The sequence below is a fragment of the Lathyrus oleraceus genome, chromosome 3 (assembly GCF_024323335.1).
Source record: "Lathyrus oleraceus cultivar Zhongwan6 chromosome 3, CAAS_Psat_ZW6_1.0, whole genome shotgun sequence".
In the NCBI taxonomy this organism is placed as follows: domain Eukaryota; kingdom Viridiplantae; phylum Streptophyta; class Magnoliopsida; order Fabales; family Fabaceae; genus Lathyrus; species Lathyrus oleraceus.
The window spans coordinates 478,529,501-478,549,313 of record NC_066581.1 but is presented as its reverse complement, the minus strand read 5'-3'; positions in this window follow the sequence as shown (position 1 = coordinate 478,549,313).

Genomic DNA, 19,813 nt, shown 5'->3' with positions numbered 1-19,813 from the left:
AGTAATTAAAAACAATTAAAAATAGCACAATATGAATTAAAATCTCAAATAAATCTCAAATCAAATAAGAAATTAATGAGACTATTTTTCATTGACTTATCATGATCCATAAATGCTATGAAAATATTTTTGGATTTTTCAAAAGTCAGAAAGTATTTAAAATGAATTAAAACTAATAAAAATCAAATAATCCAAGAAAAATATCAAATGAAGTCACAAAAATAATTAAAAATCAAAATATGAAACTAGATTTTTCAAGAAATTTTTTGGAGTTGGTCTCATATTTTTATGACTTCAAATGAATTTTTTTATGAATTTTTGAAAATCTAATGAATTAACTGAAAATAAAAGAAAATAGAATAAATAGAAAAAAACCACAGCCGCATGATGCAACTCATTAATTGACGTGGCAAGCGTGAATGGTTCAGATCATGAGGAACACGGTGCAACCAAGTCAAAAACGCCACATAAGGTATTAAATGAAGTAAACACAATGGAGGATCAAGATTAAAACGTGGTATCCAGATCCAATGGCCAGGAGACAAGACACGTAGTGGTGGTGGTGGAAACCACCGTCTTCTCCAGCGAGTCAACAGAATCCAGCCACCAGTTGCAGAGAAAAAAAGTTTAATGAAAATGGAAAACAAGGACATGGAAATGAAGCTCGTGTGATGGAGATCATCACTGTATCCATGGATCTTCCTCACTCTTCCTATATTGAGAGAAATGTGAAGTGGAAGATCATGGTGTTCGAACTGAAAGTTCATGAAATGGAAAATTGAAAGCATCACAAGCTTGCCTCAAGTGTGAGGACTTCAGAAAACCACACAAACACAAGAATGCTACATTGAAATGAGAGTTCTAGATCCAAAAAGTTTGAATGTATACCTCTGAATTAAAGCACCTCTGGCCACGAAACTTCCAAGCTCTTTGCTCCTCTTTGATCTATGGATGTAGTGGAAGTGAAAGGCTAAGGAATTAGGCTTTGAAGATCAGCTAATGATGCTGAATTTCAAGCTCGAAAGTGACATTTTTTTTGAACAATTCCTTTGGTATGGCTATGGTTTCAATGCTGCAGCAATTCAGATCTCCAAAAGGTTGATGAATGAATGAGAGGGAGTGGTTATTTATAGCTGAAGATGGTTGTGCATCACACTTCCCTCATGTGCATGAAAATTTGAAATTGGATGCATGGGTCTGTACAGACGTATGGAAGGCCCAATTGAAATTCTGGTATCAGATATGAGATGTCGAAGGTAATGTCACGACACTAATATCTGACTAACACAAACAAGATAAAGATAAAGAATAGTATTGAAAAGACACAAGCAATTGTTAACCCAGTTCGGTGCAACTCACCTACGTCTGGGGGCTACCAAGCCAGGAATGAAATCCACTAAATAGAATCGGTTCAAAGACTCTCAGTACACTCCACAAGTTACAATCTTTTTCACCTAATCTCTACCCGTGTGATTTCTACTTAAGCACTCTTAGATATGAGAACCCACTCACTCCCTCTCAATTACACATGTGATTTTAAACAACAATTACTTATGAAAAGAAGACACTCTTCAAAGACACACACTTGATCTTCAATCAACTAGACACACACTTGATCTTCAATCAAGTAGACACACATTTGTTCTTCAATCAAGTAGACACACACTTGATCTTACTTAACAGCTTCAATCAAGTAAACACATGCTTATGCTTAAAAGCTTAGAGTGACAAATTACAACTCACAAATCAGACCAATTCAATCCTCTATGGATGAATTGAATGGCTTACAAGTCACACGACCAAACAAGACAGAAACCCTTATTCTCTCTCAATATTTCGCTCAGTATTGGTTGTGTGTCAGAACAGGTGTTTTTCCATGTCCTATTTATAGAAGCATTAAGCTGGGCTTGGACATCTTGAAAACCCTAAAACTATTTTCCAATTAAATCTTCTCATGACAGCTAGTTAGATCTCTTTGGAAAATAAGTAAATCAGGTTGTAATTAATGATTGAATGCGATTGTGAATCAGATCTTCAATCATACATAGATTGCCATTAAATGCGCAATCACATAACACATAACATTCACTCTGAATGTTCTGTGTACAGGATGTCATGACATCGGGTCTGACATCCTGGAACAATCCTGCATAATTCCATTTTAAATATCCAGCAGGTACATAATATCAGATGCCATGACATCGTGTATGACATCCTGAAACAATCCTGCATAATTATATTTTAAAACTCCAGCAGGTACATAGATATCTTAAGTTAAGACATCACATGCAACAACTTGTGAACACTCTTTGTTTTACCAAAATTGCTGCCAACACTTAGAACCAACAAACTCCCCCTTTGGAAAATTTTGGCTAAAACATACATCAGTCCATTTTGTTCACAAGAAAAACACATCAGCAGTTAAACAGCATAACAGCAGTTTAAGCAGCAGCAGAAGCAAACACAATTGCTAGCTATAATAGCAACTAGTAATACACACAAATGCACATGGGTACTTCTTCTCCCCCTAAGTCTGTACAACACAGACATCTCCTTTAATAACAACACCTGTAATAACAGCACCTGTAACAATCAGAGTCACCCTCTGACATCTGCTTCAACATTTCCTTCTAACATCTCCTTCAACATCACCTTTACACCACAAAACTTTATTCTGTTCAAACATCAGACATCTCCTTCAACAATAGCTGTTCATTTGTTCAGCTACATCAGCACATACATCTCCACACAGCTCCACATAATCACTTCTCCCCCTTTTTAGTCAAAATGGACCAAAGGTGACCAATTAGACAAAATAAATGTCAATCAGCCTAGCAGAGAATGTCACAACAGATGTTATAACATATAAAATGTTAAAACATAATTGTTAGGAGATACAAACCATAATTATACACAACTGTAATAGCTGAGATAATTAGAAATCCATGGAACTCATTAAGAGCCCAAATATTACATCAAGGCATCAGTAAGGACTGCCACAAAATTACACACATTAAAAAAAAACAATAAAACATCCAAGCTTCCAAAATAGCCATAACAGCACAACACACACAGTCTTCATAACAAGGGGAACCATTACCACTCAGTCTGAGGAAGGAGCATCATCTTCACCTTCAGAATCAGAACTGCCACTAGATTGAGCATTGGACCTCTCACTTGAGGTATTGACATCTGAATCCTTGGTCTCACCAGCCTTATCCATCTCTTCCTTATCTAAGCTACTAATAAGAACCTCTAAAGCCTCTTTTCTTGCCTTGGCAACCCTAATACCAGTATCCAGCTCCTTACAAGTTTCTTTCAATTGATCAATCAAGCTACCTTGAGAGGCAGGCTCCTTCCTTGTAGATGTCATGACAACATCATTGACATGGCTTCCTTCAACCAACTTGTAGTGAATGGACAGTTGATGCTTCCTTCTGCTGGGAATATCACTTATGTTGAGAATGCCTGGTTGCTGGCTTAAGATGATTCCACAAATGATGGATGGAAAGGCAATAGGCAGCTTTACTGCATTAGTGGAGGCATGTCTAACAATCTGTTCAAACATAAACCTTCCAAAGTCAAAGTTTAGCCTGGTTCCAATAGCATAAATGATTCTTCCAAGACCATTAGAGATGGTTGAGATATGATTAGTTGGCACCCAGTTGGCTGGACCAATCTTATGCAAGATGGCATATTTGATAGTTAACTTGCCAGCTGATAGATGCTTCTTACTAGGCCACTCCTTAACTTGGCCAACAGTAATAGTCCTACAGACTTCATTGTCTGTAGCCTCTAAATCCACACCACCTTCAGTTCCTCTCCCTAGGAACTTGTTGATTATGGTTGGGGAGAACCTCACACATTTACCTCTTACAAATACCTTGCAAAATTCCTTGCTACTTTTTTCAGAAATATCCTCAGGGATATTCACAATAAACTCTTTCACTAACCCTTCAAAACATTGGGGCAAAGCAACAACAGTTTTCATCAGACCAGCATTCTTGATCAATTCCATCACTTCCTTCACTTCTACAGCCTCCTTTCCCAGCTCCCTTTCAAAAGCAACCCTCCTTTGAATGACAAACTTCCACTTGGCAGCACCATCTTCTAGATGGAAAGAGATGTTGTCTAAGTGCACAGCTGCCACTTTGACTGGGGACTTTTTAACAACCTGCCTTTTAGCAGGAGAGATGTCTGGGACATCGTCTTCGACATCCTCTTCAGAGTCAGAACTCTCTCTGACCTTCCTCTTCTTAACCTCAACTTTACTCCATGATTTGGAGGGTCTTATACTAGCAATCTTCTTCCTAGTTCTGGCTGTCAACATCTCAGCCACAGTCTTCCCTTTTTTGGTCTTCAATTTCCTAACAACACTTGGTTTTACATGATGAACCAAGGTATCCTCTTCTTCTTCTGAGCTCTCTTTCTCCAGATTAATAACATTCTCAGAAGTCTCATGAGAAACATCTGCTGGTTTCTTACTAGGCAAGGTTTTACCTAGAGAGTATAATCCCTCAGCAGCCATTTCTTTCTCTGATCTAGATGAATCATCATCTTTCTCAGTTTGGGGTTCCACCTCAGGTGAGGGGTCCCTTCTAGACAGAGGGGTAGAAACACCCTTGACTGCATGCCCTTCATTTAGAATCCTAGTTACTAGGTTCCTAATGGTACGATCAGTAAAGTGCATGTCATCCTTATGAGGAGATTTATCAGGAATGTTACCTTGATTACTTCTAGCCGTGGAAGAGGGGCCAGGGGCGTCGCCTGGAATCACAGAAAGAGGAGTAACGTCCAACACGTCTTCATCTAGAAACTCCATGGAGGGAGTCCTTGCTTGATGAGTGGGGTTTGAACCAGAGGATGAGGGATGTTGAGACATTTTGTTGAACTTTTGAGAAAAAGTTTGTTGCCCTAGCAGAGATGATCTGAGCAGTTTGATGAAGATGGAAATGGTTGTTTTGAGGTAGTGTGTGATAATGGTGTAGATACTAGTTCCAATACTAGGTAATGATTTATCATTAATGTGGCTCTTTCTTTTAAGTGGACAGAAAATATTTTTATTACCTTTTCCACTCCACTTTAATTGCTATAACTTCACAAGAATCAAAATCCCCAATTTCCCTCTTAAACATTCAAACTGATTATCATCCAAAACCCTTGCAAATTTGTCAGCTAATTGCATTTCATGCTTTAGAGTTGTGATTTTGTCTTCCACAAATTCTCTAATGGAGTGATGACAAAAATCAATGTGCTTGGTCCAACTGTGCTGAATAGGATTTTTGGACATAGTTGTAGCACTCAGGTTGTCATAGTACAATGTCATGACATCGTGTGTGACATTGTACTCAGACAGCATTAGTTTCAACCAACCCTGTTGAGAACAGCTACTTCCAGCTGCTATATATTCATCTTGATATACATCACAAACACCATTTTCATCTTTCAAAGGAGCAGGTGTCCTTTCACTCTCCATCCCAATCTGCTTAACATTGTTCTTGGCATATTTGATTTGAGATAGACACATAGACCTATCTATCTGCTTGACTTGTAGCTCAAGTCCAACAAAGTTCTTTCCAACTTCAAACTGCATATGACTAAAAACATGTTCAACCATCTGATCCAACCTCCTATCTATTTGAGCCACCATGAGCTTTTCTCCTTTGGAAGTGATGTCAAGTCTGAGTTTCTGGTGTGACATCCTTGTCTGACATTTCCCACAGACTTGTCTTTCATCAATCTTGGGAGTTCCTCTAGCAGATATAATCAACTTCATCCCTTTTTCTTTGACTAAGGTACACTTTGAGGAATAACCAATTTGAGAGCTCCACATGTAACAGTTGTCTTTGGTCCTGACTCCTTTCATGATCACTTCACTTTCTTTGTTAGTAATCAGACATTCAGTTTTAGTGAAGTTAACATTTAGACCTTGGTCACATAGTTGACTGATGCTTATTAGATTTGCAGTCAAGCCTTTAACAAGTAGGACATTGTCAAGGTCAGGAACTCCAGGGAAATCAAGCTTACCAATCCCCTTGATTTCACCCTTTGCTCCATCACCAAAGGTTACATAACTCATGGCATGAGGATGAAGGCCAGTTAGCAGGTCTTTGTTTCCAGTCATGTGTCTGGAGCACCCACTGTCAAAATACCAATCTTCTTTGGTTGAAACTCTGAGAGAAGTGTGAGCTATTAGACTTGTAGCATTTGTCCTAGGAACCCATTGCTTCTTGTTGACAAGCCTGTGATGTTTGGGTCTTGGTTGATAGTGAGTCTGATGATGAACAGGGCTAGGATAACTATACAGATTATAGCAGAAGGGCTTCAGGTGGCCAAATTTTCCACAGTAATGGCATCTCCATCTTTGGTGTTTCCCTTTCTGCTGTCTTCCCTTATGATGTTGTGACATATGATGTGACATCTCAGGTTTGATTTTAATATGGCTGCACTTAGGTTTGGATTTAGGTTTGCAACCAGTGTAACTGCACTCAGGATTAGATTCATTATACCCAATGCCAGATTTGTCTCTTGTTATTTGTCTAGTTTGGAGAATCTTGTCTAGGGAGTCAGATCCATTGTTTAACATTCTTACATACTTGGTCATCTCTTCTAGTTTAGAATTCAAGAACATAGCTTCAGTTTTTAACTTGGAGATGATTTCCACATGTTCTGCCTTCTCATTCTCCAGCTGTACTATCACTTTCTTCTGGCTTTCAACTTGTTGACTTTCATCTAGCTTGGCATTCAGAACCACTACTTCTATTTTTAATTTGGAGATGGTTTCCAAGTGTTCTACCTTCTCATTCTCAAGTTGAGTTATTACCTTCTTCTGGATTTCAACCTGTTTACACACCTCTGCACTTTTGTGACACAAATTTTTATAGGTAGTGTCCAATTCTTCAAAGGTTACTTCATTATCACTTGAGTCTTCCTCAGAACCCCATCTTCCAGTCAAGGCAGTCACCAGATTTGCAGACTCTTCTGTTTTACTTTCATCAAACCAAGTGGCAGCAAGACTCATCTTCTACTTCTTGAGGTAGGTTCCACATTCAGTTCTAATGTGTCCATACCCATCACATTCATAGCACTGTACTTCTTTTCCTTCTTTGGGCTTATCATCTAACCTTGTTCTTCTTCCAGCATTATGGGATTTACTGATGTCAGATGAGATGTTCTTGACATTACCCTTAGATCTTACATCCATCTTTTTCAATAGTCTGTTGAACTGTCTTCCCATCATTGCTACATCATTTGCCAGATCTTCATCAACATCTTGACTATTTTCCTCCTTTGTGTTTGACATGAAGGCTATGCTTTTGGTTTTCTTTTCAGAACCATCATTCATTCCCACCTCAAATGTTTGGAGGGAACCAATTAGCTCATCAACTCTCATGTTGGAGATGTCTTGAGACTCTTCTATGGCTGTCACCTACATAGCAAATCTCTTAGGGAGTGACCTGAGTATTTTTCTTACTAATTTTTCATCTGACATCTTCTCTCCCAGGGCTCCTGAGGCATTATCAATTTCAAGGATACTCATATGAAATTCATGAATATTTTCATCTTCTTTCATCCTTAAATTTTCAAACTTGGAGGTGAGCAACTGTAGTCTAGACATTTTAACTCTAGAGGTGCCTTCATGAGTGGTTTTGAGAATGTCCCAAGCATCTTTAGCCACCTCACAGTTGTTTACCAACCTGAAGATATTCTTGTCTACTCCATTGAATATGGCATTCAATGCTTTAGAATTTCCAAGGGCTAGATCATCCTCCTCCTTGGACCATTATTCTTCAGGCTTCTTGTCAGCTGTGGCTTCTCCTTCCTTAGTAATTACTGGGTGTACCCAGCCTGTTAACACAGCCTTCCAAGCCTTATTATCCAGAGATTTTAGGAAAGCTACCATTCGAGGTTTCCAATAGTCATAATTAGATCCATCCAAAATTGGTGGCCTATGAACAGATCCTCCATCTCTCTCCATAGTACCAGAAAGTATTGTCCCTAGATCTCACCCAGAACCAGAGCAAGATGCCTGCTCTGATACCAATTGAAATTCTGGTATCAGATATGAGATGTCGAAGGTAATGTCACGACACTAATATCTGAGTAACACAAATAGGATAAAGATAAAGAATAGTAATGCAAGAGACACAAGCAATTGTTAACCCAGTTCGGTGCAACTCACCTACGTCTGGGGGCTACCAAGCCAGGAAGGAAATCCACTAAATAGAATCAGTTCAAGGACTCTCAGTACACTCCACATGTTACAGTCTTTTTCACCTAATCTCTACCCGTGTGATTTCTACCTAAGCATTCTTAGATATGAGAACCCACTCACTCCCCCTCAATCACACCTGTGATTTTAAACAACAATTACTTATGAAAAGAAGATACTCTTCAAAGACACACACTTGATCTTCAATCAAGTAGACACACATTTGATCTTCAATCAAGTAGACACACACTTGTTCTTCAATCAAGTAGACACACACTCATGCTTAAAAGCTTAGAGTGACAAATTACAACTCACAAATCAGACCAATTCAATCATCTATGGATGAATTGAATGGCTTACAAGTCACACGACCAAACAAGAGACAAACCCTTATTCTCTCTCAATATTTCGCTCAGTATTGGTTGTGTGTCAAAACAGGTTTTTCCATGTCCTATTTATAGAAGCATTCAGCTGGGCTTGGACATCTTGAAAACCCTAAAACTATTTTCTAATTAAATCTTCTCATGACAGCTGGTTAGATCTCTTTGGAAAATAAATAAATCGGGTTGTAATTAATGATTGAATGCGATTATGAATCAGATCTTCAATCATACATAGACTGCCATTAAATGCGCAATCATATAACACATAACATTCACTTTGAATATTCTGTGTACATGATGTCATGACATCGGGTCTGACATCCTGGAACAATCCTGCATAATTCCATTTTAAATATCCAACAGGTATATAATATCAAATGCCATGACATCGTGTATGACATCCTGAAGCAATCCTACATAATTATATTTTAAAACTCCAGCAGGTACATAGATATCTTAAGTTAAGACATCACATGCAACAACTTGTGAACACTCTTTGTTTTACCAAAATTGTTGCCAACACTTAGAACCAACAAAATGATGAATGCAAAAGCTTGCTGAGATCATGTAGAGAGCAAATGGTCGTGTGCATTGGACTGAATAAGCTTGCATACTCAAGTTTCATCATAAAACGCCAAAATGCACATAAATGGAAAGGTCTTTGAAACTCCCAAATGGTTGATCCAACTGAGTAATTGTTAGATACCCAAAAGTGCTTATTTGAGCCATCAATTAAGGGTATCTTTCACTCTATTTCCTTGCTAAATTGTCAAAATCACCTTTGTTTTAGATGAAATGCATTACATTGATAAACAAGCTTGGTGCCTTTGATTTGTGTGTTATTGTGCAGGAAGAAGGCATGAAATAATTGAAATTTAAGACACAAGAAAGTTGGCAAAGGAACCAAGGAAAACAAGCATTCATCAGCATGCTCGCTAGGCGAAGGCTGTGGCGAAGCCTGCTCGCTAGGCGAAGCCTGCTCGCTAGGCGAGCTGCTAGCGAAAAGCTCCAGTAAAATGTAAATAAATTCGCTAGGCGAGCTGCTAGCGAAGGTGGTAGCGAGTTCGTTCTGTTTTGGTGAAAAGTGCAGCCAGCACTCACTCGCTAGGCGAGGCTCTAGCGAGTTCCCAGCGAGGATTCCAGTAGCAAAACCTCTCAACCTCGCTGGGGCGAAGGTTGAAGCGTGTCCTTCGCTAGGCGAAGGTTTGTTCGCTAGGCGAACATGACAGTTCAACAGACCCTGTTTCTCTGGGCACAGGTGCCTTGTGTGCCACAATTAGACCCTCGCAAGGCGAGCCTTTCTGCTCGCCTAGCGAGCATGACAGCCCAGCACATGTCTATAAGTAGCAAGTGCCACTTTTGAGCACCATACCTAGTTTTTACAGCATTTTTCCACTTTTGTACTTTCTTAGAGATATTTTCTAGCATTGTTCTTGGGAGCTTTTATGCCCTAGTTTTCATTTCTCTTCATCTTGTAATCATTTTCTACAAAAAGAAGGTGGATTCCCATCCAACATCGATTATCCGACTTGGATGTTGATCAACCTTCTTCCGAAACTTGCCGACCAAGCTACCATGAAAATGAGTAGCTAAGTCATCCATTTGTCAAGGTTAGATGTAGGTGATTACTAGCTTTGGGTGTAAATGTAAGGATCTTAATATGTAAACTCTTTAATGGTGAATATATGATGAAAACTTTGTTTCTATTTAAAACTCTTTGTGTTGGTTTATGATCGAGAGATGTTTACCAACTCTTGACCTAGGTTTTCATCCAATCTTGTTTGTTAGCTAGAGATAGTAATGAATGATTTTGTTCACCATAAGGTTGAACCAAAAAGTTGTCATTTTGATAGATTGTGTTCGAGAGAAACAATGGATCAAAATGGGAAAACTCACAATGTGTGTTCGAGAGAAACATATTGGGAGGACTTTGTGAAATGATTTATCATCTAAAGGAGTTTATAGGATTGTTGACCGAACAAATACATGCAAAGTAATCATTGAACCCTAACTTTGGCAATATTTCTCATTTATTCAAACCATAACTTTTACCGGAATTTATTACCTTTTTATGCAAGATAACATGACAACCAACCAAAACCTTATTGTTACATTGAGCTAGAATTAATACAACCATCGAACGGCGGTGATATCTTACAATCCCTGTGGATACGATAACAAAAACCCGACACGTAAATTTACAACTAACAAAATGGCGCCGTTGCCGGGGATTGTAAATTGATATTGCGAGCATCGCAATGGTTGTTTAAGTTTTAGCTTGTGAATTTTTGAGTTGTGCTTGTAATCTGTTTGGTTTAGTGTGCAGCTTACGTTTTATGCGAGGGCAAATCCCTGTGGACGAACTTCTTTTTGATCCTGAGATCGAGAGAACCGCAAGGAGGCTCAATAGCAAAACGAGACGTAGGAGGCAACAGGCTAGACAACGCCAAGAGCAAGGAGAAAGTTCTTCAACCACAAATCCACCACCATTCATACCAAACATGGAGCCACAACCACCACCACCTATTTCTATTCCATGCATCAATAGTCCAAGGAACACCGCTCAGTTTGCCAACCACACCGGAAGGCAAGCTGAGATGAAAACGGGAACTCTAAATCTATTATATGGAAGTCCATTCACCGGAATGGACCATGAAGACCCATTTGCTTTTCTCACAAAACTTTATGAGATAGCATTGGCTGCCGGAGTGGATCAGGCTCAGGAGCTTCCGTTGTTCAGACGATTATTCCCCCACGCTTTGCTCGGTAAAGCAAAGGATTGGTACCTAGATCAAACACCAGCCGTAATGACAGACTGGAACGTGTTAGAAGAGAAATTCATCGAAAGATTTTTCTCCCATAACCGATTCATGGAATCCAAGACGGCCATCTCGGTGTTTTCACAAGGAACCAGTGAATCTTTGAATGAAGCGTGGGAAAGATTCAAGTCCATGCTTCGGAAATGTAAAGGGCATGGATTTGATGAAATGACTCAAATCCATATCTTCAAAAATGGACTTCAACCAAACTGCAAAACGTTGTTGGATGCTACCTCGGGTGGCTCTTTATTGTCAAAAAGTGCCGAAGAAGCCACAAACATCATAAATCGAATGGCTTTAAATGATCTTCAGAGTCAAAGTCGAGGAAATTCTTTGAAGAAGGCGGGAGTGCTTGAGCTAGGGACGAATGATGCCATCCTTGCCCAAAACAAGCTCATCTCACAACAAGTGGAACTCTTAACGCAACAAATCAAAGAGTTAAGAGAACCGTCAAAAGCTAAACAAATAGCTTGTTGTGAACTTTGTAAAGGTGAACATGACACCGGATTTTGTCCACCTCCCGGTTTTGACGAAGTAAACTACATGGCCAATCAACGGGACTATCAACCGAGACCACAACAACAACAACAACCTTATCAACCGCACCCTCAAAATCAACAACAACATTACCAAGGGAACCAAGGGTTCCAACCTAGAAGCAACTATTATCATAACCAAGGTTATGGAGGTGGTTCTTCTAGCCGTCAAAACCCTCCCCAAAATCCTTATCAACCTCAACCTCAACAACCGCCGGTCGTAACTTCTAAATTGGAAGAGACATTGACGCAATTCATGCAAATGTCAATGGCTAACCAAAAGAGCAATGACGCGGCCATAAAAAATCTTGAGACTCAAGTTGGGCAACTTGCCAAGCAACTCGCGGAACAACAAACCGGTCCTTCCTTTTCGGCAAACACGCAAACAAATCCTAATGCACATTGTAAGGCGATCATGACGAGAAGTGGGAGGGAGTTGGGTAGTGAGAATAAAAAAGGAGTTGAGAGTGAACAAAGAGAGAAAGAGAAAGAAATTGAGGAGGAAATATTGGAGGAAAATGTTGATGGTGAAGTAGGAGAGTGGAGTGAGGGTGAAGAAGTTGAAAAGAATAAAAATAGTGGTGAAGTTGAAAAAGAAAAAGGTGTGGAGATGGGGAAAAATACAAATGATGAGGTAATAAGGGAGGTAGTGAAAAAGCCTAGATGGAAGAGTGCTAGAGTTGCAAAGGGAAAGGAGGTAGTGAGCGCTACTCCAATCCAAAACCTTCTTATCCTCATGCTCCGTCCAAAAGGGAGAATGAACGGCATTACGCCCGGTTCATGGATATTTTTAAACAGTTGCAAATCAACATTCCGTTTGCCGAAGCCTTGGAGCAAATGCCCAAGTATGCCAAGTTCATGAAGGACATACTAACAAAAAAACGGAGGTATACGGAACCGGAGACCATCGTCCTTGATGCGAGCTGTAGTGCCATTATTCAAAGGACGCTTCCTAAGAAAGAGGTTGATCCGGGAAGAGTTACATTGCCGGTTAAAATTGGTGACGTTTATGTCGGGAAAGGACTTATTGACTTGGGGTCAAGCATTAATCTTATACCTTTGTCAATTATCAAGAGACTTGGCAACATTGAGATTAAGTCCATCCGAATGACGTTGCAATTGGCGGATAAGTCGACGACCCATCCTCATGGCGTAGCCCAAGATGTTTTGGTGAAGGTCGACAAATTCTTTTTCCCGGTCGATTTTATTGTTATTGATATGGAGGAAGATGATGATGCTCCGCTCATCTTGGGCCGACCGTTCATGAAGACCGCGCGAATGATGATAGATGTTGATGACGGTTTAATGAAGGTGAGAGTTCAAAATGAGGAAGTGACATTCGATCTATTCGAGGCAATGAAGCATTCAAAAGATAGAAATGATAGCTTCCGCATCGATGTGATCGAAGACGCTATTATGGAGGTTTCAAAGCATATTCATGAGATATCTCCTATGGAGTTAGCTCTTGACGACTCATTGGAGGTTTTCACTGTTGAAGAAGAGCTAGCTCTTGAGGAATGCTTAAAGGAACTTGATAGTTTAGACGACCTACAACCATGGGAAGTAGAGGAGGAAAACTTGAAGAAGGAGGTTAGTGATGAAAAAGCGCCAATTGAATTGAAAGTGCTACCCTCTACTTTGAAATATGTATTCCTAGATGAGACCGAGGCAAAGCCGGTCATCATAAGCAACCTTTTGACAAATGAAGAAGAAGCCCGTCTAATCATTGTGCTAAAAACAAATCAAGAAGCCATGGTTTGGACTCTTTCCGATCTAAAAGGAATTAGTCCATCCTATTGTATGCACAAGATTTTGATGGAAGAGGATTTCAAGCCGGTAGCTCAACCACAACGCCGCTTAAATCCTACCATGAAGGAGGTTGTTCGAAAGGAGGTTGTAAAGCTATTGGATGCGGGGATGATTTACCCGATCTCGGATAGTCCATGGGTTAGTCCCGTGCACGTTGTTCCGAAGAAGGGGGGGATTACCGTGATCCGGAATGACAAGGATGAATTGATCCCCACTAAAGTTGCAACGGGGTGGAGAATGTGTATTGATTATAGGCGGTTGAATACCGCGACTCGAAAGGACCATTTTCCACTCCCATTTATGGATCAAATGCTCGAAAGACTATCGGGCCAACAATACTATTGTTTTTTGGACGGCTACTCCGGGTACAATCAAATTGCAGTTGACCCGGCCGATCATGAGAAGACGGCCTTCACATGTCCGTTTGGAGTGTTCGCATACCGAAAAATGCCCTTTGGGCTGTGCAATGCACCGGCGACTTTCCAACGATGTGTGCAAGCCATTTTTGCCGATCTGATAGAGAAAACAATGGAAGTCTTCATGGATGACTTCTCGGTATTTGGTGGGTCTTTTAGTCAATGCTTGGCGAACTTGAAGACGGTGTTGGAGAGATGTGTGAAGACCAATTTGGTGCTTAATTGGGAGAAGTGTCACTTCATAGTGACCGAGGGGATCGTGCTAGGCCACAAAGTCTCTAGAAGGGGGCTTGAAGTGGATAGAGCTAAGGTTGAAGTGATTGAAAAATTACCCCCTCCGGTAATGTGAAGGGCATCCGAAGCTTTTTGGGGCACGCCGGGTTCTATCGGCGCTTTATCAAGGACTTCTCAAAGGTGGCTAAGCCTTTGAGCAATTTGCTCGCTAAGGACCAGGTATTTCTCTTGACCGATGATTGTTTGCAAGCTTTCGAAACTTTAAAAGAAAAATTGGTTACCGCTCCAATAATAGTCGCTCCCGATTGGAATGAAAATTTTGAACTAATGTGTGATGCGAGTGACTATGCTGTTGGAGCGGTACTTGGCCAAAGAAAAGACAAAACTTTTCATGCGATACATTATGCGAGTAAGGTTCTTAACGAGGCTCAAATAATTTATGCCACAACGGAAAAAGAACTACTTGCAATAGTGTATGCGCTAGAAAAGTTTAGGTCTTATCTTATAGGGTCTAAAGTCGTTGTGTATACCGACCACGCGGCGATTAAATATCTGCTAACCAAACCGGATTCGAAGCAAAGGCTCATCCGTTGGATCCTCTTGTTACAAGAATTTGATGTGGAAATAAAAGACAAGAAAGGGTCGGAAAACTTGGTAGCGGATCATTTATCCCGCTTAGTGAATGTGGAGGTTACCGCGTCTGAAAAAGAAATTCGGGAAGAATTTCCTGATGAAAAACTGTTTAAAGTTCAAGTTAGGCCGTGGTTTGCAGACTTTGCAAACCACAAGGCTAGTGGTTTTGTGCCTTCCGACCTAACTTCGAACCAAAAAAGGAAGTTCCTTTCGGATGCGAAGTATTATGTTTGGGATGATTTGGCATTGTCACAACTCGCCTTACGGCGGACATTATAATGGGGTTAGAACGGCCACTAAAATTCTTCAATCGGGATTTTATTGGCCCACTATTTTTAAAGACGCACATACCCATGCGCAAAGTTGTGACAGTTGCCAAAGAAGCGGTGGGATAGGTAAGAGAGATGAAATGCCTCTCCAAAATATCCAAGAAGTGGAAGTATTTGATTGTTGGGGCATAGATTTCGTAGGACCTTTCCCACCCTCTTATGGGAACGAGTACATGCTTGTTGCTGTCGATTATGTCTCCAAGTGGGTTGAGGCGATTGCCTCACCTCGGGCGGATGCGAAAACGGTGATAAATTTTTTGAAGAAAAACATATTTTCCCGTTTCGGAACCCCCCGAGTGTTGATAAGTGACGGAGGGTCACACTTTTGTAATGCACCTTTGGAAACTATTTTAAAACATTACGGTGTATCGCATAGGGTGACGACTCCGTATCACCCACAAGCTAATGGGCAAGCTGAGGTCTCTAATCGTGAGATTAAGAGAATCCTCGAAAAAACCGTGTCTAATTCAAAAAAGGAGTGGTCCCAAAAATTGGACGAAGCATTATGGGCCTACCGTACGGCCTTTAAAGCTCCAATTGGCCTAACTCCCTTTCAATTGGTATTCGGTAAAACTTGTCATTTGCCGGTTGAATTGGAGCACAAGGCCTTGTGGGCCCTAAAGTTTTGAATTTTGAAAATGAGTTGGCCGGTGAAAAAAGGAAAGTGCAACTACTTGAGTTGGAAGAGATGCGCAATGCCGCATACCACTCAAGTTGGTTGTACAAGGAAAAGGCAAAAAAGTATCACGACAAGAAGCTCCGTAGCAAAGAATTTGTGCCCGGACAATTGGTCTTATTGTTTAACTCCCGGTTGAAATTGTTTCCCGGGAAGTTGAAATCAAAATGGTCCGGGCCATTTCGGGTGAAAGAGGTGAAGGAGTACGGGGCTATTGTAATTGAAGACATAGACAAGAAAGATAGTTGGACCGTGAATGGCCAACGATTGAAAGTTTATCTCGGCGGTCATGTGGATCGCGAGAGCTGTGCTCTACCGCTTGATGCTCCTCTGTGAGCATCACACCGTCGAGCTTAGCCGACGTTAAACAAGCGCTAGTTGGGAGGCACCCCAACATTGTAAGTATTTACTGTTTTTGTGTTGAGTTGTGTTGGGTTTCGTTGTGCTTAAACCATGCTGTATGAACATGAACTGCTGCCTTTGAAAAGGCAATTGCTGTCATGCTCGCTTGCTGTTCGCTAGGCGAGGCAGTAGCGAGCTGATTCGCTAGCTGCTCGCTAGGCGAAGCAGCAGCGAGCGCTGCATGACAACACTTATTTAAAAACTCAGCAGGGCACTCATTTTTTTTTGCCCTAACACAACTTTGCTGTCTTGCAACCCTGCTGAGAACATTTTTTACAGAGCTCTCCACAATCTCTCATTTGCATCTCTCTCACTAACACTCTCTTCCTACTCGGTCGATTGCAAATCCTACTCACTTCACATTTCCAAATCCGTGTAACTAAGGTTTGCCCTACTACATTTTTTCTTTTTGTTTGAACTCTAAATTTCCAATTTAAATTGCAATTAGGATGAGTGGAGTATGGGAAACATTAGGTTTGCATGTGGTAATTTAGGTTTTGCAAATTCGGATTTTAGGTTTTAGAATTGGGGATTTTAGGTTTTGAATGCAAATATGTAATCCCCAATAGCATAGAACGGTTATTTACTTGATATATCATTAGGTTCTGATGTTGGAACCATTTGAGTATGGGTTTTGGGGGAGAATCTCTGAACATGCTGAAAAACCCCAAAACCCGTAAGGTTCGCTAGCACTCGCTAGGCGAACTTGGGGCGAGCGTTCGCTGCCACTTCGCTAGGCGAAGCAGCAGCGAGCATGTCAGTCTTTTGAATATTGCTTTGATGTCTAATCTGTTTGTTTGGTGTGTGTTGTTTCCTCTCATATTTTGCAGATGGAGTCAAGGTCTGGAGCGGCTAAGAAAAGAAAGGGAGCGACTACTTCCCGGACTGTGCCTATCCAGTTTGACCAAGATAAGTTTGTCGGCCCGAAGCAGGCCGCCAGATACATTTCTCTGGAGAAGCGGAAAATTCTTCCAGAGAAGCGATTCCTGATCAACCCACAGAGCACTAACAGAAATTTTGCCGGGTTGATTGACGCGAAGAAATGGGATCGGTTGATTAATCCCTTAGAGCATTACGACATAGCTACAGTGCGGGAATTTTATGCTAACGCACTGCCCGATGACGACGAGCCCTTTACTTGGGTATCTAAAGTGGCCGGGCGTCCAATTGCATTTGATCGGGATGCCATCAACCGAATCCTTGGGGAACCGCTCCAGCTGGGAGCTGATGAGAGAGACCAATACCACACTGACCTACGACTTCACCGTGATGTTCCGGCCATTTCTGCCGCCCTGCTCTTACCAGGGAAATCTGTTGAGCTGAACCCATCTGGGGTTCCAATGAGGTTTCATAGGGAGGACATGACTCCCTTGGCTCAACTGATTCTACTGATGGTGCTGACCAACATACAGCCGAAGTCCCACACCTCTACAGTGCCGATCCCAGTGGCACATTTGGTCCATTCTATCCTCACCAACGTCGAGATCGATGTCGCGAGGATCATCGCAAATGAGCTGAAGTCCGTGATCGAGAGCGGGCTAAAGTCGGGGGCTCGTGTTAATTGTCCCCTAGATTTCCCGTGTTTGATCATGAGTTTGTGCATTCAGGCAAGGGTGAGACTTCCGTCTCGGGGTCAGGTAAGGATCCCGTCACCTATCGATGACCGGTATGTGGCCAAATATTGTAGACCGAAGAATGCTAGAGGCAGTGCTGCTACAGAGAGTACCAGGGCTTCTGATGGTCCTGGTACTTCTACTCCTAGACTAGATCCATATGTCCAAGCTGTGTGCAATTACAGTTTGGAATGGATGGCGGCATCCCAGAGAGCCATGTTAGATATGCACGACTCTATGCAGCGGTTGCAGCTGCAAGGAAGTGGTGCTCATGCTTTGATGACGCGTGAGCAGTTTCTGCTTAACGCCAACTGGCCTGTGGACACGCCAGTGTATAGTGAGGGGGTGGGCGCTGATGCTGATGCTGATGATGATGATGATGATGATGATGTTGATGATGAGGCTACCGGTTCTGATGCCGGTAGCGAGGAGGAGTCCTGAGCCCTTAGAGGGTTAAGTTTTTGTACTTTTCAGTTTTTTTTATGTTATTTCTATTTGTATTTTCGGATTTTGTATCTTAACTTTGGTGTTGTACTATTGGGGTGTTTTGTCCCCCATGAACAAATTTATATTTTCAGTTAATGTTATTTATTTATGTTTTTAATTTTGTTGTTTAATAAATTTTTGGGTGATTAAGTGGCAAACCTTCTAGATTGGTTGCTCCTCAAGAAGTACCCAATGAAGGTGCATCCGAGCTTGGATGGCAATGATAAGAATAAACAAGTGAATGAAGCTAAGGTACATGGTTACCTCCGGCTAGAATTTTAGAATGCATTAGGAACTTTACTCTTTTTGGTAAATTGAATATTGTCTTTTTGCAACATAATTGAATGAATGTTTCATCTAGAACTTAAAACCACAAATTGTGAGGAAACCTCCATTGTACACTTAAATGCTGGATTCTAATAAGTTTTGTTGATTCATGTGATTCATGCTTTGTCTTTTATTATTATGAAATTGTGGAAGCAATTAGAAATGATCAAGGCACTTGTTTTCTTTTGAGCACAACTACATCCAAAAACAACTTACCTGTGAGCAGAGAGAGTATTTGTTAACCCCTTTGAGCTTAAATAGTTGAATCTCAGCTTGAAATAAAGCGAGATTTCAAAAATATTTTTGTTACAACCCGGAAAATCTTGATTATTGTTCTTTTGCCGTAAAAAGTTAAGAGCATTCACTTAGGGTGAGGAAGAAATAAGTTGGGGAGAACGAAAAAGAATCGGTAAGTACGACAACTCTTGAAAATAAAAATGAAAAACCGAGCAAGCATAAAAAAAATATATGTATAGAAAATATAGAAAAGAAACATCTGTTTTGTATATTTGATGTGAAAGAAAAGAACAAAAATAGAAAGAATGAAAATGAATGCTTGCTTGGAAGAAAAATAGTGAAAAATAAAAATTGAGTTATGGAATATGTGTTGTGAAGGTTTCAAATAAGAAACAAATGAAACAAAGTCGAGATGTGTGAATAATACTGTGAATGTCTCCTTTGCATCGGCACTTTCGTTTCAATGGCCTTAGAAATGACCCTTGTTTGTTAACCTAACCAAGCTTCAACCGAAAAGCCCTTAGTGATCTTTATGCTTCCACAGTACCATTTATAATTGTTAGACATTGTATGAATCTATTTGATTTCTTCATTGTTTGTTAGAGAGTGAGATTATTCCCGCGGTTGCAAACGCGTAAAATCTTCATTCCTTATTCGAAGAGGAGAGATAGGATGATTCATTCAGAATAGTATTGTTGTAG